The sequence below is a fragment of the Aythya ferina genome (genome assembly GCF_964211825.1).
Source record: "Aythya ferina genome assembly, chromosome: 4".
NCBI classification, from domain to species: domain Eukaryota; kingdom Metazoa; phylum Chordata; class Aves; order Anseriformes; family Anatidae; genus Aythya; species Aythya ferina.
Window position 1 is genome coordinate 23,237,210 of NC_140300.1, and position 23,528 is coordinate 23,260,737.

The 23,528-nt window shown below is 36.4% G+C and overlaps 1 long non-coding RNA gene across 1 annotated transcript in view; it reads right to left on the bottom strand.

Moving 5' to 3' along the window:
• Window positions 1-3,298: 3,298 nt before the first annotated feature.
• Window positions 3,299-23,528, bottom strand: part of LOC311435867 — a 46,414-nt gene continuing 26,184 nt past the window's right edge. The window contains exons 2-3 of the long non-coding RNA XR_014692462.1: window positions 3,995-4,682; window positions 3,299-3,341 (exon numbers count right to left, since the gene is read on the bottom strand). This is a non-coding gene — a long non-coding RNA (uncharacterized lncRNA). The remainder of the gene's footprint in view (window positions 3,342-3,994; window positions 4,683-23,528) is intronic.

The following is a 23,528-nucleotide window of genomic DNA, read 5'->3' on the forward strand; positions in this document are numbered from 1 at the left end:
GAAATCCAGGTCATGGCCTGTAAGTTCCTCAATGCCTAATGTACAATGTGTAACTTGGCTTCAGAAATCCTCCAGCAGCCTCCACAATCTATTTCTCCCTCTCCTCTCATTGCATTGCCCTCTTGACATCAGGCCAGATATACAGGAAATCTTGTATGGTATGAGTTTATGCCAGTTATGTCATAAATGGTGCAAGAAACTAACTTAGAATAGCATATACCTTCCAAAAAGACCTTTCTCATTTTATCAAAAGACATTATTTTATCAAAAGATGTTTTATCAAATATTTTATCAAAATATTTTTCTCATATATCAAAAGACAGGTGTCACTCGCAGTGGGGGTGTACTTTCTCTAGTCAGGTATTCTATCAAATTTGGAAGACTGTGTATAGATTCACTCCACAGATTCGTTTTCACAAGTGCCAGCATATGTATTTAATGCTAGGAGATGTACCGACGTAGCAGAAGTTCAGCTACTGGTCCATTTTAATCATGACTTATAATGGAGTGTTTATGTATAGGAACCTATTTTTAAAAATTAATGCCTCAGAGAATATGATAATCTCTGTTTTATCTAGCACAGTATTATCTTTAAAGTTTAACCTTAATGATCTCAAAAAGGAAAAGTTTTTTTTTTCTGATACTGCACAAGTAGAAAAATATGAATTCTGTTTTTTTATATCTCAATAAGTCATTTTCCAAAATTTAGTTACAAAACCCAGGGTACATTGGACATGTTCAACAGCTCTCTACAGACGGTAGGTAATGAGGGGATTCCATCTACATTTTCTGTTGTTCACAAGAAGTATGCTGAAGAATAGGTCTCATCAAATGTGAGAAGTTGTATTAGATTTTAATGGCTTCTTTTTAAAGAACAATGAACTAATGGACGCTTTTCTTTCTAGATACTGGCACAGTGGGTTAAATCACCAGAGCACTACTGGTCAAATATTTTGAATTCTGCTATCTACAAAATAGTAAGTCATTTTAAGGAAGAGAGCATGTATTAATGTTTTCATATGAAATTGATGAGAAAAGTATTTACAGCATCTTTTCTAGCCTAATCAATCTATTTGAGCAATCTACTCACGTAAGTAGGAGACAGCTAATCATTGTTCTGAAGCAGAAGGTGCAAGTTTGGTAACAGGCATCCAACTGTCAAAAGCAACCATCCACCTTTGAAACAGGACTTTGTTTTTAATGCTGACAAGATGGACAGCTGTAAGCCTCTGACTGAAATACAGGAAATTGAAAATAAATCCAAACATAGTTCACCTAAATAAAGTATCTCAGTCTCTGGAACCTCACTCTCATTGCTTCCTCCATCTCTACTCTGAAAGTTTCCAATTTAAGGAGAACAAAATTAAGATGTATTTGCTGTTTTATTAAGGAATGGAAATGTTTGTAGCTCATTGCCTAATTTACCATGTAACAGGATTAATGTATCATTTTGTACTGCAGAATATTGACTAGACAAAAATAGTACATAGATGTTTGCTAGGATTTGAGGGAAATCTATGAAATTACAAGCAGCATCTGCCTTTGAGGGGTGGGTGGATTATATTTACAAAAATTATGTATGTTCCAGTAAATAAATAAAAATCTGGCTTAATGTTTGCTTCTGACTTTAATTTTTTTCTTTTCTAGCTTTCCTGAAATTATGTACAACATCCAATTATTACTATGAAAGAAATACCACCACTAAGTTTATTCAGGTTTCGTGCCTGTCATGTAAGGATAGTGAGCACATACATATTTCCAGCAAGACAACTATTTCATACAATGTGCAAATGGCCAAACATACATAAAACACTAGTACAAATTTTAGAATCCAGAGAGCAGAAAGAAATGCTCCCCTATGTCAGCTGCCATATGCTTTTAAAATGCAATCTTTTATATTACATGTATAATTTATTGTTTATAAAATTAACCATACTTCAGATTAAGAGAAAAAATAGACTTTTTGAGAAGGGATATTGAGACAAAACAATCCATGTATCTCACCTTTAAATAACAGAAAAGAATTAAAAGAGTTCAAAACCCAAGTGTCTGGGTAGAGAGCATCTACCATTTTACACAGATTAAGTGACAGAGGAGAAAGACAATCAAAAATATTGACTAAAATAGATGATTCTCAATCCTTTTAAAGCTTTGCAAATACTAAATAATGAAGATGATTTCTGTAGTTACAAGAAGACACCTTTCTCTTACATTCTTTATAAAAGAATGGATTATGGAACAATTTCAGAAATACTATATGTCAGCACCTTGTCAGCAGCCTGTTGCCACAAAGTGCTAAACAACAGCAAGGGAGATTTTGATCTAAACAATGATTTACATCATTTTCTTCAGATTGGATTGTCTTCTGTGGGACACTAAATGGATTTTAAGCAAGTCATGCTTACTGAACTTAAACCTAGATCTTGTTTCTTACAGCGATTACAGATTGATTACATTTGGACTTTCTTGGGATGAGTGGCAACTGATTAACTGTATTAACAGTAAAGACTGTATATGGATGAACCGTGGAGTAATATCAGTCAATGATAGGCTTCAAAAAAAAATAATCAGAATTTCTATCAGAAGGAAAAAGCAAAAACAATCATTTTGGAAAGATTAAACCCAACCTGACATGACTTATTAATGCAAATCAAAGCAGTTCATCCAATCCAACTTTTAACTCTGTTCTGTGAGGGTGAATTCCATTTACATATGCTACAACACAGACTAGAAGACCTGTCATACAGTCTTGTACCAGCTGTTAATGCTGGAGCAAGTACAGCACCCAGTGACTATTTTCTTCTGCCTCCTTCCCAGCAGAAAGGATATTGCTCACTTCTCCTGTAACTGCTTTTATTCATCAGAAATGACAGCTTATGTAGTTACTAGATTCTCCCACTGTATTTTTCCCCAGAAACAGGACTTGATATGATCTATGCAAGCAACCAGCGATTCTATTAACAAATCATAGCAGCTAGGACATTTTTCCTAACTGAAACATAAATGATCCAGGCTGAAGTTTCATTGTTGTAGAGCTATATTGAATAACCTCCAGATGCCACCAAGCTAAGCTACAATGTTCTTGTACACTGTTTACTTAAGGCAAGTTCTATCCCACTGTTTTCTAAATAAGCAGGGATGCATGGACTGCAGTGATCTGCAAATTGCTGTTACCTATTTCTAGTATTTTGATTCTAGCAAACTGTTCACTGACGTCATGTCATTTCCCCATGTTATACAGCAAATGTTTTCAGTTAGCTTGCATAACGATTTTCAACTTACAAAGAAGGCAAAATTACCTTAGGGAACAACCTTTTATTTTCATGCAAAAGCTTCATGACCTTTGCCACACAGGAATGCATTGAACTGAGAAATCTCACCTGTATACTGTATCTAATTCCAGATCATTGGCTTAGAATCTTAGTTTCCAAAATCTTTTCGTTAAACACTGTCATAACGCAAAACAAAGTTTACAGAAGATTACTAGATAACTAAGCGATCTAACTTTGAAAAACAGTATTTTCTGAAGTATAAGCACATGGACCAATATTCATCAGTTTAATGAATCTGCTACCATGAATCAGCAGCATTTTCTAAATTAAGTCATATTCACTATAAAAGCCTCATTGTTATTCAGAACACTTCTCAGTTACAGCTGTAAGATTTGATTAAATCAATAAGTGCCTACTAGGAACAGCTTGTTGAAAGAAAGAAGTGTGAAAATACTTGCTATGTTCACAGTGCAAGACAAAGAAAACTCCAGGCTAACTTCCACCAGTAAAGTCAGAGCATGCACTAAACTATGCATTTCTGAAACTTTGGCTCTATTATAGCAAGTTTTTTTATAGCTATAAACTGCAAACGATCGAAAAAATGAATCAGAACATTTGAGGTTACTGCGCATACTGTTTTTACTTCTTGCATATCAAAGCATATAAGGTGGTATAAAATCAATACACCATGAAATGCAACAAGTCTGAGGTCATAAAATCACAGAACGGTGAGACTGAAAGGAACTCTGGAGGTCATCTGGTCCAAGTCCCCTGCTGAAGCAGTGCCATTTATAGCATTTATAGCCAGCTTTCCAGTACCATGTCCAGGTGACTTTTGAATGTCTCCAAAGAGGACAACTCCTCAGTCTCCCTGGGCAACCTATGCTGGCATTCTGTCACCTGCTCTGTAAAGAAATGTTTCCTGATGTTTAGATGGACCCTTCTTGTGTTCCAGTTTGTACCCATTGCCTCTTGTCCTGTCACTGGACACCACTGAGAAGAGCCTGGCTCTGTCTTTGCACCTTCCCTTCAGGTATTTATAGATACTCACAAAATTCCCCTTGACCCTTCTCTTCTCCAGGCTGAAACAGTCCCAGTTCTCTCAGCTTTTCCTCACAGCAGAGGAACGCCAGGCTCTTAACCATCTCCATCACCCTTCACACATTGCTCATGTTCAACTTAGCATCCACCAAGACCACCAAGTCACTTTCTGCAAAGCTGTTTTCTAGCTGGCCATCTCCCAGCATATACAGGTCCCTGGGGTTATTCCTCTCCAGGTGCAGAACACTGTACTTCCCCTCACTGAATTTTGTGAGGTTCCTGTCAGACCATTTCTCCAGTCTATCAAGGTCCCTCTTGATGGCAGCACACTCTTTGGTGTATCAGCCACTCCTCTCAGTTTTGTGTCATCTGCAAGAAGTCCATGCACATTTGTGACGATAGGAGGAAACAAGATGAGTATGAATTTAGAAAGAGACATAATGAAGAAGCAACAGTTTCAATACATTGCTAGAATTTTGTTTTGATCTTCAGTTTTCTTACCATTTATGTCAGTCATTGGGAAAATATGTTCCTGACATTCACTGTGGAAACTAGAGTTTCAGGAAGCACCACTATTAATTAAAAATACCTACTACTGGCTGCAGGTCAATGGGAGCTACAACACATGTTCCTAAGAGATTGGCATCCACATAACATCTGTTGTAGTGTATCGTTGCTATTACAATTACTGAAGACACTTACAGTTAGCTTTGAGAAGCACTCTAGTGGGTAAGAGAAAAGAATGGAAGCATTAGGATCTTGCTAACAATGGCTTACAGAAGTACCATTCTAATGTGTTTTAGAATCTCTTCCAAAATAGGGCTGTATTTTTCCAATCATGATGTTTTTTCTGTGAAACTGAAGTATATTTTCTTTGTCTTCGCTATACAGGATTTGAAGTTTTGTACACCACTTTCATGCCTCCTCTATTTTACTGCTAAGTTGCCTTACCTGTTAGAAATTGAAGACAAACACAAAAGAAACATGAGAAGCCTGTTACAAGTCAGATTACAAAAGTCAGATGATAAAGCTAGGTAAAGCTGGATATAAACTTGAAACAAACTCCACACATATAGATAAACATATACCTGGAAAAATATTTTTGTGAAGACTGAACAGAAAAAAAAAAAATACAAGAAGAAAATGGCATAATTCAATACTAACAAAAATGATACTGCACATCATCTCTCTTTTGCTTCTTCCAGGAAAATCCAAGGAACCCAAGGAATACAAAAGTGATTACAGCAGTGCAAGGCTTATATTCTAATGAGCAGAGGTTGGTGAGCTCTTGGAAATTACCCATAGTAATGGTATGAGGATTGATGAGGTAAAACTTTATGCCTTCCCTACCCTAGCACCAGAGAAAGAAGGTTCTGCCATAGGAAAAGAAAGTCTTTGGAAATTAGTTCTTGATGCAGGATGACACCTTCACATGGGCTGCAAGTACACTGCGAGGAGCAGAACAGCTCAAAATGCATAACTAGAAATGATTACACACACTTTTTTACATCATAGTTCTATAAATGTTTCACCCTGTTCCTTAGGATGTATTATCTAGGTCATTATAAATTCAATAAACTCAATTAATGTGAACTATTTCTAGATAGACTGCTCTTAAAAATCATGGATTTATGCCTCATATGAATTAATGTCTACTTTTCCAGATCATGGTAACTTTTGTAGCAGAGATAAATAACAGAATCTGATGCAAACCAGGGAGTAAATATTCCATTTTTAAATTTCATTGTAATTTAAAAAATGTAACCTGCAGCAACTCTCCTGTCACTACTATCAATGAATGTGATAGCCTTGAAACTGCAAGCTGTTTCCTCAGTCACATCTGCTACTGCAATATTTATGAATTGCTTTCTTGATCATAATAATTTAACTGCTACTGGTTTTGGCTGGGATAGAGTTAATTTTCTTCCACGCAGCTAGTATGGTGCTGTGTTTTGGATTTAGGATGAGAATAATGCTGATAACACAGCATTTTTTAGTTGTTGCAGAGCAGTGTTTGCATAGAGCCAAGGACTTTTCTGCTTCTGGTGCTGCCTTGCCTGTGAGCAGGCTGGGGGTGCACCAGGAGCTGGGAGGGAACAGAACCCGGACAGCTGACCCAAACTGGCCAAAGGGGTATTGCATACCATATGGCATCATGCTCAGAAATTAATATGGGGTGGCTGGCCAAGGTGAGGGGAAACGCTGCTCAGGGATGGGATGGACATTGGTCAGTGGGTGGTGAGCAACTGCATTGTGCATCATTTGCTTTGTATATTCTTTTATTAATAAAACTATTTTCATTACTAATCTTATCCCTTTTGGTCCTATTAAACCGTCTTTATGTGAATCCATGAGCTTTTACCTTTCTTTTTCCCCCAGTTCTCTCACGCCTTCCAACTGCAGGCAGGGAAGTGTGAGTGAACGGCTGTGTGGTATTTAGCTGCCTGCTGGGTTAAACCACAACATGTTATTACAGAGACAATAGGGCAACAGCATGTGGAATACTAGCTATCACAATTAATGCACAAAATTGTTAATTAAAGACACTATATGCATGTGAAAACTATAGTTATCACATGTAATCACTATGTACAAAAATAATAGATATTATTGAAACATTTTAATTGCCCTTTAATAATTAAACAGATGGGGTGTTACTTAAGTACTTTGCAACCTTCTATCACAACAGAATAAACACACTCACACACAAATAGGTATGTGCTAACATATGCATACAATATTTCTCCTATCAGCTGAAAGTCCATGCCATTTTCAAGATGAAAACACACCACGTTCCTCTCTAATGAAGGAGGACATGTAATTTTGTCTCCCCATTTTACACATGGGAACAGATGAGAAGATGATGAATGCTCTGTGTCACAAACATGACATTTGTATCAACTTCACAATACCCTCCAGTAGTTAAGACTGTGTTCCAGAAAGGAATTGTCTCCAAGTTCAAGGATGCAAATCCTAACTGTTTTATGGCTGGTCCTTGGACTGGGTTTGAGGGGCCTCCCTCTAAGGTGCACAGAGGGGAACAGGCCATAGAGACTGGGACCCTAATAGAGCTGGCCAGCAGGAAATGCACACAGATACTCTCAGGTTCCACGCTTGTGTATGTGCCTGATGAAAGCTGTAAACTAAATAACCAGAAGCCAGTCTGGGCTCAGAACCCACTCCTGGGAAAAGCATCTAGGATGTGAAAGCTCAGATGTTCTGAAGCATAGCTTTGGGCTTAGTCATCTAAATTCCATCTAGGTTTAATCTTAGTTATAGCCTTGATTTTTGTTTCTTAGATCTGTCCATCATACACTTGCTGATATCAGGAAAAAAAATGACAGAAATCCCATGCTAATCCTAGAGCCATTCGTAATTTCCAGTGAGTACAATCTGCATTACTTATAAGCCACTTGTGAAAGTATTTACATGAAGTTAGCTGAAAAATAATTTCACTGGAGCTGCCTTCTGCTGCTTCTTATAGGATGTAATTCTTTAAACATACATAAGTAAAACAAACACTGATCTGTGGCCAGGCTTGAACTGACTAATAAATCATGATTAATTTGCAGTAGCATTGCAGTTATCAGACATCTCAGAAAGAATCCAGACAAAGAATGGGAATTGCATCTCACTCTTCATTGCTTTCACCTTTCTGTTTGCACAAAATATTACAGTGGATCCTATACCTAGACTGAAGAGTTATAAACTCTCTCAAGATATTATAGGCTTCAGGCATATTTCTTTTCCTTTTCTCATTTACTCTCATTTCTTTGAAATTGCTTATAGCTACACAGACATCATGACTGGGTCTTGAAATCGCAAGTGGTCAGTAACATGGCTTGGATCCGCACATAAATGCTTCTGGCTCTCTAAGAAGTTAAGTCCAGAGCTTAGTTAACACCAGAAACAGCATTGTGTGACTTCAAATAAGAACCAGAATGTCCCTCTAAAACTGGAGTGCCTCCTGACTATGTTCTCTCATGTGAAAGTCAGGTAGACAGAGGAACACAGCTCAGATTGTCTGCATCTGAGTCTGCATCATTGTTTACATCAGGTGTAAATTTGAAGTCTTAAACCTGAGTAGCTTGCAACAGTTCTAATCTTCCTTCTAGGGCTACGCATCTTCAGATGCTGATGACTGTCCCTTTGAGAGCAGCCCCTGAAGTACCAGGCTTTTTTTAATTTGCCATAAGTAACATGATACATAGTATGATACAAAAATACTGCCCTGACATATGTGCATGACACACAAATACCACCCTGGAATAGACATGTTCTTAAAGTTGACTTTTATTATCTGCTTGTAACTAGACAAGATTTCTCCCTCCCATCCCCAACTTCATATGACTTTGTTTCTTTTAATAAATTTTAAAAATTAGTACTTTATTGAAGAGCCTGAAGGGAGCTGTCCTACAGAGTTATTGGACCATTTCTATCCCAAGACCTCATTGAACAAAGGAGAAAAGCGGTCCACTGTTTGAAACTATACAACATGTAGGTCAGCTAACATGGTAGGTCCTAATTTGCTTTCTAAACTAAAGAATAAGATCTAGCCTAAGTTTGGTTCACAAAATAATGAACAGACATAAGCAGAAAACCATCTCTTTGTTTTCTTCAAGGAGGGAATATTAACTTACGGTTATTAAAAAAAAAAATGTTATGAAATCAGAACTATCTATTTTATTGACATCAAATACACAAGGAATATCTCATATAACTACAACTTTAGCACTGAATGGTAAATTCTTTTGTGGAATAATAAAAGGAAGTTCATATGTTTTAAAATTAGCTTCCATAAAATTATTCACTACATTTTGAATGAAATGGCTTTAAATGTTGTTACTGGAAAACATCTGCTTCTCTGGATGATGTAGCTTTGAAGGCACAGGCTCCGATTTTTGAATAAACTAGGGGAATTAACTTCACAAATCCCATTGGAGCTTGTGTTTCCATTAATTTTCTACAGCCTAAATGCTTAGTGCATTTCATTTTAATCAGTCTTTCCTATCTGAAACATCTAGATCTTTATTAGAAATCATGTTTGTTTGTTTTTTCCCTAAATTTATAATTGATCCTGTTGACTGAGCATGTTAAATGTTAAAGGTAATAACAGAAAGGTCCTCTGACTGATCTGTGTCCTCTCCAGAATCCTAAGAGTGAGAATGTGGTTTAATGACAAATTTTAATAACTAATATTTAAATAACTAGGCCTGGAGATGATTCAAACGTCTGCTATAGTTTAAATATTCACCCCAATTTCCTTATGCCAACTGTAATGATTTTACAGACTGGTGTATGGAAATACTGAACCTTTCTCAACCAGAATTTCCAGTGAAGTTCCAGGTGTTCTGCACAAGACTCAAGCAGTTATTTCCTCCCTTGATGGTTCATAATTATGTAAATCAATTGTGCTTAATAAAAAAGGCTTTTGTTTACATATCTGCCATTTTGCATGTGCTCACTCAGAACATGTTTTGGCAAAGCACTTCAGAACTTCCTTGTGAGCATGCCCTTATATGCAGTATAATCTTTGGCATTTCATCAGATATCTCTTATTTTTAACCATATTCTGTAACACAGTTGCAAAGTGACACTTGACAGAGTGGCTGTTTTAATTTATTATAAAGAAAATTGTGATAAATTGAGCTAATATTAATTTTCTGCATTCAGAAAGGGTAAATCCAGTGTTCTTGTACTTCTAGCTTTTGGCTATTTTGTCTGTCCTGAAGCATAAACATCTCAGGAGTCCCAAAAACATGAGTCATCATGCAAGATTCACTAACGTATTTCCTGTACTGCTAAATATGTTATTATAAAGTAAGAGGAACTGATGGGTCGTCTAAAATATATGCTGAAGATAGAAAATAAGCAATGCAAAGACCTCAAGCTTTCACCTTTTTCTTATGAATGGCTCAAATGAAATTAAAAAATACATATATCAGCTTGATAAAAGAGGTTGTATACAGAAAATACACATACACATAGAAAATACATGAAACAACCAGTGTGGGACTCAAGAAAAACAAATTAGTTACAGTTCTATTTTCTGTTCACCACTTTCTTATGTTCACATTACAGTGCTCATTTTCAATTGTTTCTCCTCAGCTTGCAGGTGTACAACACCACTGGTATCATAAAGAACACTTTTACATGCTGTTCTAAGCACTGCCTTCTCAGTATCGCAACCCAATAAAAAGAAGCAATAACTGTCTGACAATCTTTGTAGCCCCAGAAACACAATGTTCTGTTTCTACAGTGCAGTTTCTATCTCTTCACAGTATGGAGTATCGTGTACCTGTGTCGCTAAACACATGTAAAAGAAGAAGCAAAGAATTAAAGTGAAATCAAGAAGTTTTAGTTCCACCAAGGAGAAATGGGACAATCTGTGACACTAGAGGATTTCCACACCAATATCCTTCAATTCATTTTTTGATCAGTATTCTCAAAAATTTTACTGCTAGGAAGTTTAGTCTGACACAATATGGGCTTAGAGTTGTGTCTAAAGACATTTTTCCTTCTTTCTGTGTTTACAGGGCACCTAATGAAACAGACATGTTCAGATCCACCAGATGCAGCTATAATATTAAATAGCAATTGTTTGTACTGTACGAGACACCTATTAATAGGTAATGTGAAGCACTTTAGAAAATTATGCAGTTATTCCCACCTGACTTTTTTTTTTTTTAAGAAGCCTTGAAAAAAATTGCCTTTTTAAAATAATCTTAATCTCTCCTAGTTTCTAGCTCCTTATGTTTTGCAATTGTCTTTCAAAAAAATAAATAAAAAGAATTTAAAAAAATGAATACTAAATTTTCAGCTTTAGGCTACCATCTGACTTCAAATACAAATACATATGTATCTGAAAAAAAATGAGTCATTGTGCTAAATTCGTCTGATTATCCCCTAGTTTCAGAGTTCCCAAAGCTTGAGAGTAGTCCCTCAGAGATATCTAAATTTAAATTAGTTGAATTCAAAGAGATATATAAATTATGAAACATGGAGGTTATTCTTAGGTCTTCAGCCTTTTTAAATGTTCTTTACAGCAGAAGACTACTTTGAATGGCCCTTACAGCATTTACGGCGGTGAAGATATCTTATTTTCTTTTCATCTTCTCTATCTTTCCATGAAAGGGAACTTTCATAGAAGATCTGTGGTCATTTTGCCTTCCTCATTGTCTTACTTTCTGTCAGAACTCTTTCGAAGTATCATCTGGGATACTTTTCCTTCTCTTCTAGAATTAATCTATATACTGAGTACTTGAATTCCTCCAGTTGTAAGATGCCTTTTCCACCAATGTAAAGGCTTGTATATACCATCAGCAGATTAATACTCATTTACCTACAAAGAATAGGACATCTTTCAGTCCACCTTCATGTACTAGTACTTACATATTCAGTATCACCTGTCATAACAAGACAGATATATGAATGGGATGCTGATGACTAACATCTTTTTGCACAAATAATTATAAACATATCTTTTTCTGACTTCTATGTCAGACTGTTTAAAGAAGTATCAAAATTTATTCCTGGTAAATAAATGAGTGAGAAGTTAATAGATAATGGTAATAAAATGTAATAGAATAAAGGAAAAAACACATTCCCTAGCTTGAAGCCATCTAAATGGAAATCACACAATAAAATAGAGATGTCAAGTCAGTAACAGTTGTAGTAACTAGAAAATTATTGCTACCTAACAACTCAACAATCAGCACAGAATATAAGAATCAGTATCTACCATATTATTTTGAAAATATATCACATCATTTCTTGTGTATTTCTCTATTGCAATTTAATAAAATATTCATGACTATTTTCAGATAAATTTGTGATGCATCACTGCAACTAATACTAAAAATGAAATCTCTTATATTTGTTTACTTTTGTACTCTAATTAAAAATAAATAAATAAATAAAATGCGAAAATATTTCATTCCTGAATTATGGCATACAAAATATGTATTAGCCTGGTAAATATCCTATTTTTGCAGTTCACTAATTGCCTTTGAAAGAAAAACAGATGGGAGGTGTTGGTTACCAGAGAAATTAGTCATTGAATTGTTTTTTGGTTATACAAACACTGAAGTTACATTAATTTTTGAAAGTTATAAGGGAAAAAATTACATTGTAGGTAGATAACTAATCTCAGCAGCAGATTCTTCTTTAATTACTAAATTTTGTCATAAAACACTGGAATTTCCCTTTCTTTTTGGAAAATCAATATGATTACATCTAAGAGCCAGGGTATGCTTATCATTCAGAAAACTATCATACAGTTGTATTCATCTTACAATCTGAAGTGAAGCAGGAGGTATTTGTATCTTTTTGTAGCTACAAACTAAGTGTTTTTATGTATTTCCTTGCCACAGGCTTTGCCACAGGGGAAAGAGACATGAAGGTCAAAGAAATCCAAGCAATGAAACACATTTTGCTAAAGCAAATAAATCACTGAATGCATTTTTAACCTTAAAAAACATTACATGACTTTTACCAAGACTACTCCTTAGCAGTTTAGATCCATCATTTGGCCTCCAGTGGATGATAGGAACAGAAATGATAGAGCTTAGCTAAACAAACGTGGAGTTGATTGATAACAGAGATAGGTGATTTGATCGATTTATGAGAAGATGAAGTGTTCAAGGCATCACAAAAAACATTATGTGCAAGAAAACTCCAAGAGGCTTACAGAACTGTGAATATCAGGGGTTTTATTTCCTACTGTATCACACAGTGGGATTACAGGAATTTTGTATTAAATAGGAAACGTAAGGAGCTGGAGCAGAGGTCAATAAAGAAGGATGCTTTGGATACAACACATATGAGGGCTTTAAAGTTTCTTTCCCTTATTTTCATACCAAAAACATGAATGAAAATATTAAGAACTATCTGTTCAAAACTATACTGGGAGGATAACTGAAACTCCACTTTCCCAATCTCACCATTTTCTTTATCTACCTATTACCATATACTCTTTATTAAGCTCTTTACTCAGTTAATAATCTAGTTCCCACTTTCTCTAGCTTCATAGTAATTTTCCCATGTGTCATTACAGTATATATTTTACTACTTAGATGTAGTGGGAACTCATACCAGCATAAACTCTGCCTAGATTACTTGTCAAAGAAAGTTAAATTAGATATTCTATCATATCCCATTTTCCACTTAGCTACTTCTTTAAGTATTATTCTTTCAAAGTCAGTTATACCAGTTATACCATCTAGCAAGCTGGCCTTTCAACCTACCAAAGGAGCTTGGGAATAGCTCCTTCCAACACATCAGACCAATGAACTACAGAAAGATGTAATTGCTTTAAAACTCATCCTTGTGTTTCCTTCATTCTCCTGAATTCCCAGTTAATGGCTTACAGCAACAGTATAGTGGGGACCCTGTGAAGTGACTAGAATTATACTGTGGTTCTCAACTGCTGACAGAGCAGACTATTCTCTGTACTTCCAACTTTATCCATTATACAATTCATTTTTTCTGATGTAGCCTTGAAGGATTTCATTGCAAACAAATGGACGGGGGAGGTGATAAAATCTAAGCAAAGATAGTGTAAAATAAAAACCAAAAAATCTAGATCAAAATGTTTCTTCAAACATCAAATTCTCAGTTTACAATTTCTGACTGAAATGTGATTTCATAAACAAATTTGAATTTCAAAATATGTTCTTATAACCCTCATCAATATGATATACAGTTGGATGTTTGGAAGTGGGGTTTGATCCTTATTTTCCAACTGAGGGCTTATATATATATATCTCATTTTACTAATTTGACATTATTTTGGTTTGTTGTGTGAAATTAAACCAAAGAAGGCTGCTGGCCATAACAAACCAGAAACAAAGTACTGTCATCATTAGTAACTCTTTAGTCAGAATACTAGGCATCCCTGAAGGAAATAATTGGTGAACCGGTCAGTAAGAAATATCTTCCACCAGCCCATTTCTAAAGCTTAGAAGGACCACTGAACTGTTAAGGGCCTTGGCCTGGAGGAAAACAGAGGGGAACGTGCAGCTGAAAGACTAACAGTATTCAGGACGCAAGTCTGTCTCTCCATGCCAAGTTAGATGGAGGCTGTTGCAACGCTGTGGTACTAAGCTAGAATCATTTTCCAAGACTTCAGATCTCAGTTAAGTTTTGCAATAGGTGAGCTCCAGGTTGTATGCATCCTATGTACTTTTGGATGAAGAAACAATACATCAATATAAAAGATGTTATGCTGTCTCTCTGTATTTAGTTACATGCCTCAGGCTCCTGAAGAAACATCTTCTAACTTTAACTTCATTGCACTCCCTTGCTGGCAAAGCATTTCAAACACATGAAAGAGGTCAGTATAAAGACTGAAAGATTTGTGAAGATCCACACAGAAAGATTTTAATACAGTAAGAACGGTTAACAACAGAATGTTCCTCCTACTAACAAACCACAAAGAAAGACTACAAAGCCCTTTCCACCTCTAAACAGACAGTGAGGACAAGAAGTGTTATTATCATATTATCCACCAGTATGGTAGCCCCAGTAAGAGAACCCACAGGACAGAGTCCAGGAGAGAGCTTGAAGGTACAATTTACCCATAACTAGTCGTAGCAGGCAAAGTAAGAAGTGTGAAAAATGAATGATTTGATATGAAATATTTTGACACTACTGAAATTAAATAAAAAGGTAAAAATTCATTTTGACACACGCCTGTCAAAAATACTGTTAGAATTAATGCAGTCCCACAGGATAGTTCAGTTTTCTTTAGAAAAAAGCAGTTTTGTCAAAATTGTTCAGTGTGTTACTTTTCATCCAGATTTACAGCTGTGGCAGCAATTCCCTCTTGTTCTTAATATCATTCTTCCAGAGTATCCATCAATCTCAAGAAGCTTCACTAAGTATTATCCTCATTGCCCTTGTTTCACAGATGGGAAAAGAGATGCATTGTTGGGGACAAAGGATAACTGACGCTAGGGCACTTCATCAGTGGAAACAGGTATGGAAACATAACTTACATGGTATAGCTGGAGGACTAGATCATGAAGGACTGCCACAGCTGTCCCATGATCAAGCCACCTACACCAGTGAGGCTCTTGATTACTCTGCAATCACTGTGTCTTCACATCACTTCACATTCCACATCACTGTGTCTTCAACACTCCGTTGAAGAATCTCTAAACAACCGTTTAGAGATTCCTGGCTACTACTCTTGTTACACCAGCCAGCTACTCCCCCACTACTTAGGTGAGGATATACATATAAATTATTAATGGATTTTGCTTTAAAAAGTAAACAACCTGTTTTCACCATGACAAGAAGGAAGAAGACATACTTACTAACAAGAGGAAAGGCCATCTACAGCTTCCCAAAACCCATACTTCTCTAAACCTTAGTTTTTTTGCCAACATATCTCAGCTTTCTGTAGTGAAAATCCCAAAATAGTGGTAGTATGACTGTATGTCTCTTCTTTTATTGTCTTTCTATTTAGACTGAGCCATGGTATACATTTACATGGTGCGTTGAGTTTTACAACTCCAAACTTAGCTAGGCCCACCAGACTTACTTTTAATACTGTTGGCTATTGCTTTGATGATACTGTCTTAATTGGCTATATTAAATTGTTTCATTTTTCTATATAAAAAATTATTTTGTGAGCTTTCCCTGAAGACTCAAGAGATACCTTTAGCCATTTCACAAATGTTACGTGTATTAAGCAAACTAGATCAAGACACAGCTTTCACCAAGTCCAAGTTTGTCTTCCTCATGATGCTCTTATTTGTTTGGCCTGTAAATAAATGTTCTAGCCCAGTGCTGTATGGAAGAAAACTGGCTTATGTTTAAATCATATCAGAGGTTTTAAAAAATAAAGATTATCAAATGACAGTATCAGGGTAGCTGAGAGTTCTGTTAAAATCAAGATATTTCAAACTGTTCTAGACCATACAATTTTGCACTATCAATTCTCACTAAGAAAAGGCTGATATGCCATTACTGGAACCAGTGGGGAGTATCAGACACTGCAAAGTAAAAAATGTGAAATAGCAGATAGTGAGCCTTCAAACAGCACAGAAGAAATGTGTGCAGAACTGTCAAATGAAACCCCAGGGAATCCTGTATTGAATTGTGGAGTCTTTCTTAGCATACTACCTATAAGGCAACATAAAATTTCATGGAAAAGTTGGACAAGCTAAAACCATCTGTGGGGCAATAGAGTAAGAAAGATCAGATATATTTGACTACTCTTTCCATCTTCTTGAAAAAAAACTACTTTTCTGATATTTTTATCTAAAAATTCCTTTCATTTTATGTAGTTGTAAATGAAAACGGTTACAGTAATCACCTCCAACAAGTACTATGAATCACCATTCTTTTGGATGGTGACATTACTGTTGGTCTCATTCTTGTCTAGCTAGGTTTTGGTTGCTAAGGAATACAATGCATTAATTAGAAATTACACTGGCAATTACAGTAGAAAAGATCTAGTCTTTACTAACATAATTTATAAAAGAACTTTGAGAAAAAAATAAAAATTAAGAACAATCCACTGTTTCTCAAATTTCTTAAAGTTGCTTTATGACATAGACTGTTTTGTTTTTGAAAAACTGCAGAACAGAATCATAGAATCATGGAATCATTAAGGTAGGAAAAGATCTCCAAGATCATCTGGTCCAACCATTCCCAACCACCACTATCACCCACTAAATCATGTCCCTAAGCACCACGTACAACCTTTCCTTAAACACACCCAGGTACAGTGACTCCACCACCTCACTGAGCAACCCATCCCAATGCCTAACTACTCTTACTGAGAGGAAATGTCTCCTAATTTTCAATATGCATGCCCTGGGCACAGCTTGAGGCCATTCTCTCTTGTCCTGTTGCTAATCCACTGCATTGAGAATGTGCATCAGTTCAAAAAGAGATTGTGGCCTCCTATCACATTGTTTACTTCATCAGTAGAAATTATAAAATCATCAGTTACCTACAAAATGTGTAGGAGACAGCAGGATTGTTGAAGTTTTTTGTTCTTAATAAAGTAAGATTAAGTAAAACATTTAGTATCAAATGTAATAATAACCATTCTTAGCAAATATTCATTTCAGCAAGTGAGTAGAGGAGGAAAAATATCCTTTTACATTTTCATGGTTTTGGCTCTATGTTTAGAAAGGGAAAAAAGAAAAAAAAAAAAAAAAAAAAAAAAAAAAAAAAAAAAAAGATGGTGTTGGCAGGGTGCAATAGGAAGTCAGTATTCCTGTTTCAAGATAGACATACCAGTGGTAAGACAGTGGTCTTTGCTAACTGTTATGGCTCTCTACAGCCAGTCAACTTCATAAACTCATCATAACCAGAAGAGGTGAATATTCTGTTAATAACTGTTAATTTGTCTGCCATGCTCAGAATGATTTTGCAGATATCTAAGCTTGTTATTTATTTAACTTTCATGATGTTTTAGTCCCACTGACTAGGCATAAGCAGTATAATTACGTTTTCCACTATGCACCTCATTGTGATTTACAGCAAGGACAAATTCACAACACCACTCTGACTAGTTCAGTCTTTCTAGAAAGGCCTGATGCCACACAGAGCAAGGGAGATGGTGCCAGCTCAGTTGGCTTCTCAGCCCAGCTCCTTTATTTTGTCAGTCTGCTGTGGGCAGTGTAGAACCTACAAAAAAGCTGATCTTTGCACGAGGGCTACATCCATCATGTCTAAATATCTAAAAAGGGTAGCTGCTGGAAGCACAGTTTCAGCAGAAGGCTGGCTCTTAAGCAGATGCTGTTGTCTGAAATCCCTGCTCATGAATATCATGAATGCTTAGCATTCAGTCATAGCAGAGATCAGAAGTTGTTTCCTCATGTCACTTGGAGAAAGAACCTAGGTCTCTTTCTCTCCAGAAACTGTGCTGATTGCTTGGTTGTCACACAGTGTTGTGTTTCCCACTTCTGAAATACCAAATTATTTGATGCAAAAAGCTCAGTCCAACCAGAATAGATCCACTTTTCCTTGTTAGGTTACTCTCCCACAAGAGACAATATGAGGTTTACTTCAGTCAGAGAAGGCACTGAATATTCATCGTCTATACCTTATGGCAGATATGGGGCTAAAAGCAAGAAGGGAGCTCTAATCATTTATTTGAAAGGGAGAATAGAGGACTCAATGTGAAACCCTAAGTGGTGTGTCTGAGAACTGAAACAAGATCTGGGAGTCAAGAGGATATTCAGCCTGTCCCATTGGCTACCCACGACTACTCCTAGTTAACTCCTAGTTACTACTCCTAGTCTGAGTCTGGTAGGTCCCATTTTGAGAAGCTTGAGAGTGTCAGGCTTCTCATCCTACATGGGTGGATGTGAAGAGATGAGAGCGAGCTTTGGCTGCACCCTTACGTCCTCAGACATTCCTATACTCAGTAAAGCTGCAGTAGGCCAGCATTGTGCTGTGTCACATTGCCAAGACTGAAAAATAAATCCCAAATAAATCACTGAATGATTTCAGCAATGCTGGACTCAAAGGCAGTGTGTTCTTTCTCCACCTCTTACCACTGTATGTAAGCTCAGGCGTAATTAGACAATCTAGTGGTGGGCAGCACTATTCCATATTCCATTAGTGGATGTTACCTTTCCACTTAATTAAAGAAATGGAGGGATTTATTGCAGAGTCAGGCTTATTAATCAGTCACTGTAAACATATCTTGGCCCAAATACCATTGCTTAGCAGCAGTAATAACCTTGCATTCTGCATCACTTCTAGGTTAATTGACACAACAAATCTAATAATTTTAATCAGGCCAAAAAATACTTTGTTGACAGCAGTAACCGAAGAGTTACCATGGTTGCTGTTTCATGAGTAACTAAACAGCTTCATTTTTTATTTTTTTTTCAGCCTGTCTTCTTAAGGAAGCAAGGTTTATGTTTCATCCATATAATACAGGCAAGTGGGAATATTCATCCCTTTGTCTGTCGGTCCCCTCACAATCTCTTCCAAATATTTTGGAAATCTTAACCAAACTGGAAAAACAGTAACAGGCTGAACAGGTATCAGAATTTTTCAGTGGAAGAGAGCAAATCTGCAGGGATAAGCACAGCATGAAATCACTTTCAGCTACATTGCATAAAGTCTGTGCAGAGGGAGGCGTTCTGAGTGTCCCAAGCACAAGGAGAGCTTTGACAGCCTGCAAGGGACTGCTAAGAATCTGACTGCAAGACATGCACCTGTAACAAACTACTCCTTGTTTGTTCCACTGGAAATAAAGCCATGAGCAAACATGAAGACAGAAGACACATCCCCTGACTGCTTTCTCTCTCTTGGTGAGGCACAGGCATTGAACGTTATGCCATCAGCACATCATCCACAATGCCTGAGCTGAGGAGGACTGATGGGGACATGGCTAAGTGGCTCACAGATTTCTGGAAGATTTCTCTCATCACTGGATCAAGTTTCTTGGTAGATTTTCTCAGCCTAGCCATAGCACTGGGGTGATGTAACATTTAGTGAAAGTAAAAGAGTACTGAAAGATGTCAAAGATGGGGAAAGAGAAGTCAAACAACAGAGAAGGTCTTCTGATGTCCACTTCCTACAGCAAGTGTAAAATGAACCAAGTCTTTGGTTTTATACACTATCTATATCAACAGATTAGAAAATGCAAAATTCTAAAAGATAATTATTTTACCAGGATAACAAGACATTTTTATTTTTCCAGTTTTAACAAACTGCATGTTCTTTCAAGTCACCCATTTTCAGGGGTGTGATGTATATGTGAGTTTCCTTTCATGTCACCTGTTACCACTTTCAATAACAGAAATTTAAGCATATGAGACTTGCACTGAGCTTATTTTGGTATGATTAGATACTTTCCAGTCACAAACCATCTCCAAGGAGAAATTCAGTTGCTTACTGTAAAGAACATTAAGAATGTAATTGCAGTAAGCATAAAAGAAATTTTCTTAAGATGACAAGTCAAGTTGCTTAATTGCAGTAAAAAACTTCAGGACAGAAGACATAGGGAAAAAAATGAAATGAAAGAAAGATAAGTATTTTCTTCTGCGCAGAGCTGATCATTTCTAACATTGCCTCTCTAGTTGGAAAATGGGTATGCATGATTACAGTAGCATTACAGAAAACTATTGTTGCTACTACCTTTCCATGAAATACTTAAAACTGCTCACATGGGACTGTGAAACATTCCCATCCATAACTGGGATACAAATGCAGTTCCAGTGATAACCATGAATGTTCTAACCAGCAACTCCACAACATTAAGAACAAAAAAAGTGATGTTGCAAAGACCTTTTGTGTTCAAGTGTAAGATTATCCTTATTTAAGAAAAAACACAAAAGATTAAAGTTTACTCTCACATGTACATTCTATAGCTTGAGGATATCTGATCATTTTTTCCAGCAAGGCAACTACTTCTATCATGTCCACTAGTCCAAAATGTGCTCCGTGTTCTTAAGGGAACTTTTTGTCTGATATCATCCCACTTGCACAAACATTACTCCGAAATTTGTAGGGCTTTGGCCATAATTTCACCAAAAAAGTATGTTGGCAAAGCAGGGTTTAACCATTCCCTTCTTCCTCTCATTTCAACTTATTCTGCCAGTATAATCCATTTCTCCACACGTGCTTTATCATTGATTCCTGCAGAATTTTTTTAATAAACCTGTTCAGGGTCACTTCCAACTCTCTCTGCATCTTAGTAATATCCTGGACATCTCCCTCTTTGGCTGCTGTTCAAAAATAAAATGTCACAAACAGTTTTAGCTCTATTAGGTACAGGCTGTGTAATCAATAGCAGGAAGCTCTGCAGAATTTGGTCTAGAAAGACAGTAGCTCTCTGAATAATCCCCTCTTTGAGAATTATTGAGAATTAGTTATTTTATTATTATTATTTTAAACTCTAGGAAGAATCTCTAAATCAATAAATTCTTCTCAGCAGCAATGAAATACACTGAGGTGTCTTTTAAACACACACATATACATATATTTTCATTTCCTATGTGCTAAGTGGTAGCTGGGGTTATTGGAATTGATATCAGACATTTTAGTTTAGCTGGGGTAACAGCCTGCTCTCGCTGAAAGAGAAGGTTCTGCTCCTCTCCTTTCACACTCCTCATGTGCTCTTACTTCTAGATTTGTTTCAGGAAAATTGTAGAAAACTGACAAACTAATCTGGCAGTTAAATACAATGTGAACAGCTTATATGGTTTACCAGGCAATCAGAGAATTCAATGCAAGGGAGGCTGGAGAACCTACACTTGGGAGCTGGAGGGCAGGAGGAGACAGTGGGGAAAGAAGACTGGAATCTCTCTTGAGCTGTTGGCTCAGCCAATGTCTTCAGAAGCTTTGTTGTTCAACTTCCTACAAAACAGCAAAAGTTTTTTTCACTTGGATCATATTGAATGAGTCACAGTGGGAATTTGCTGCTCTTTTTCCTAAAATTCCATATAAATCTGTCCTAGCTTTCATACCATTCAATTTATGAATGTAGTAGAGAAGACTGTAAAATGGCATGAATTCACAATCTGATCAAATTACATGTCCACTATATTATAAAGAGAATACTCAAAAAAGCCACAAAAACTTCACGAACATGCAATATTTTTCCTTCCATTTCCCTTTAATTTTTTCAAGAAAGTTATATTTGCAAAATTTATGTTTGTAGTGATCAAGGCAGTGTACGTTGTGTAGTATATCTGCATTTTCACAAATGTATATCTAATAGACTGAACCCTAAACCAGCAGAATCTTTTTTGATCCTTCAAACAACAAAAGAAAATCCAAATTCACCAGTGACACTATCACTGTTCTCTGATATCTCCTGGGACTGATTTTCAGAAGGGTAAACATTTATCTGCAATTTATTTCTGCTTGTAAACAATGGTCTGTCAGAAAGCCTGCTTAGTAAAAAGTGCAAAGCAGCACAGAATCATGAATTAAACAACACATTTTAATTTCTAAAGTCAGAGGGAAGCATGTTATATTGCACTCCTTCTCAGATTTAAAACTTTATTTCACTTTCCTGTAAACTGGTCATTAAGTATATCATTGCTATATATATGAGAGAGAAAAGAACAGAGTGATGGCGCCATGGCTAAAAAGCAGAATAATGTGCAACAGAGAAAAGACTTGGAAATTTTTATGTGCTGAATCACATCCACTGCATACAGTAAAATATTAATATTTGGCTGTAGAAAAACACTATAGCTAAACGTCCATATTTAACTGTATTCAGTTGATGTGATTTTTGGTTTCTTTTACTAATACCTGCAAAGGCCTTTATTGCTTTTACAAGCAAGGTATACCTTAGTGGTTTACAAAGGCTGCTTAGATGCAAGAAGAGAACACATTTGTTTCTAAGACAAAAGTTGACTAAAAAGATGGAAAGGCCAGTTAAAATTTCAGCAGTATTGCTTACTCCAGGTCCAAATTATATTTTAGCTGAATTTCAGCAAAGATGCAACTTGTTGCCATGACAACGGCTGAGGCAAGAGGTATCGACAAAAGAGAATTTGCACTCCACATAAAGGATGTGTTAGAACAGACAAAAGAGTAGTAAATGGCCTCTGTCTTCCAAGCTTCATGAATACAAACACCTCAGAACCAGCCCAGAAAGGATATTTCTTCTGTTCACAAAATAGAACAATGTCTACGACAAGTCTTTGACATTGCAGATCTCCTGTTCTTGTACAGGTCACCCCTTACGCTGGCTCTATAAACACCATCTGTGTACACTGAAGAAACATTTCCAGAAATAAATGAGTCATGTACCAGATCTCTTGCTTGTCAGTAATGTGGAAGACAGATTTGTAGCAAATGGTAAATAAAACAATAATAAGCTAGTATCCCAAAATCCATCCCAAGACTTATAATTTCTTACAGAAAATGGATAAAACATATTAGAGTTCTGTTTTCTTGTTGATAACCAGTATCTCCAGCTTTCTACTATGCCCTGCTTGCTTACTTTACTACTAACCACAGTCAAATTGAGGACTGTCAGCATACACCATTCTTGGATTTCACTCAAAGTCTCGTTTGAACATCGATTAGAAGACTTGTAAAGTTACTTACTAAAAAAAATGATTTGCCACATCCTTCTAACCAAACAGAGGAAGAAGAAGCAGGCCTAGGAATACCTGTCAAACCATGCCAAAACAGAGTTTTGTCTAGCTTGCGTAGGTCAAGAGATTTCAAGATCAAGTGAACACGAGTGAAGTGTATCAGTGCATTTACATGTAG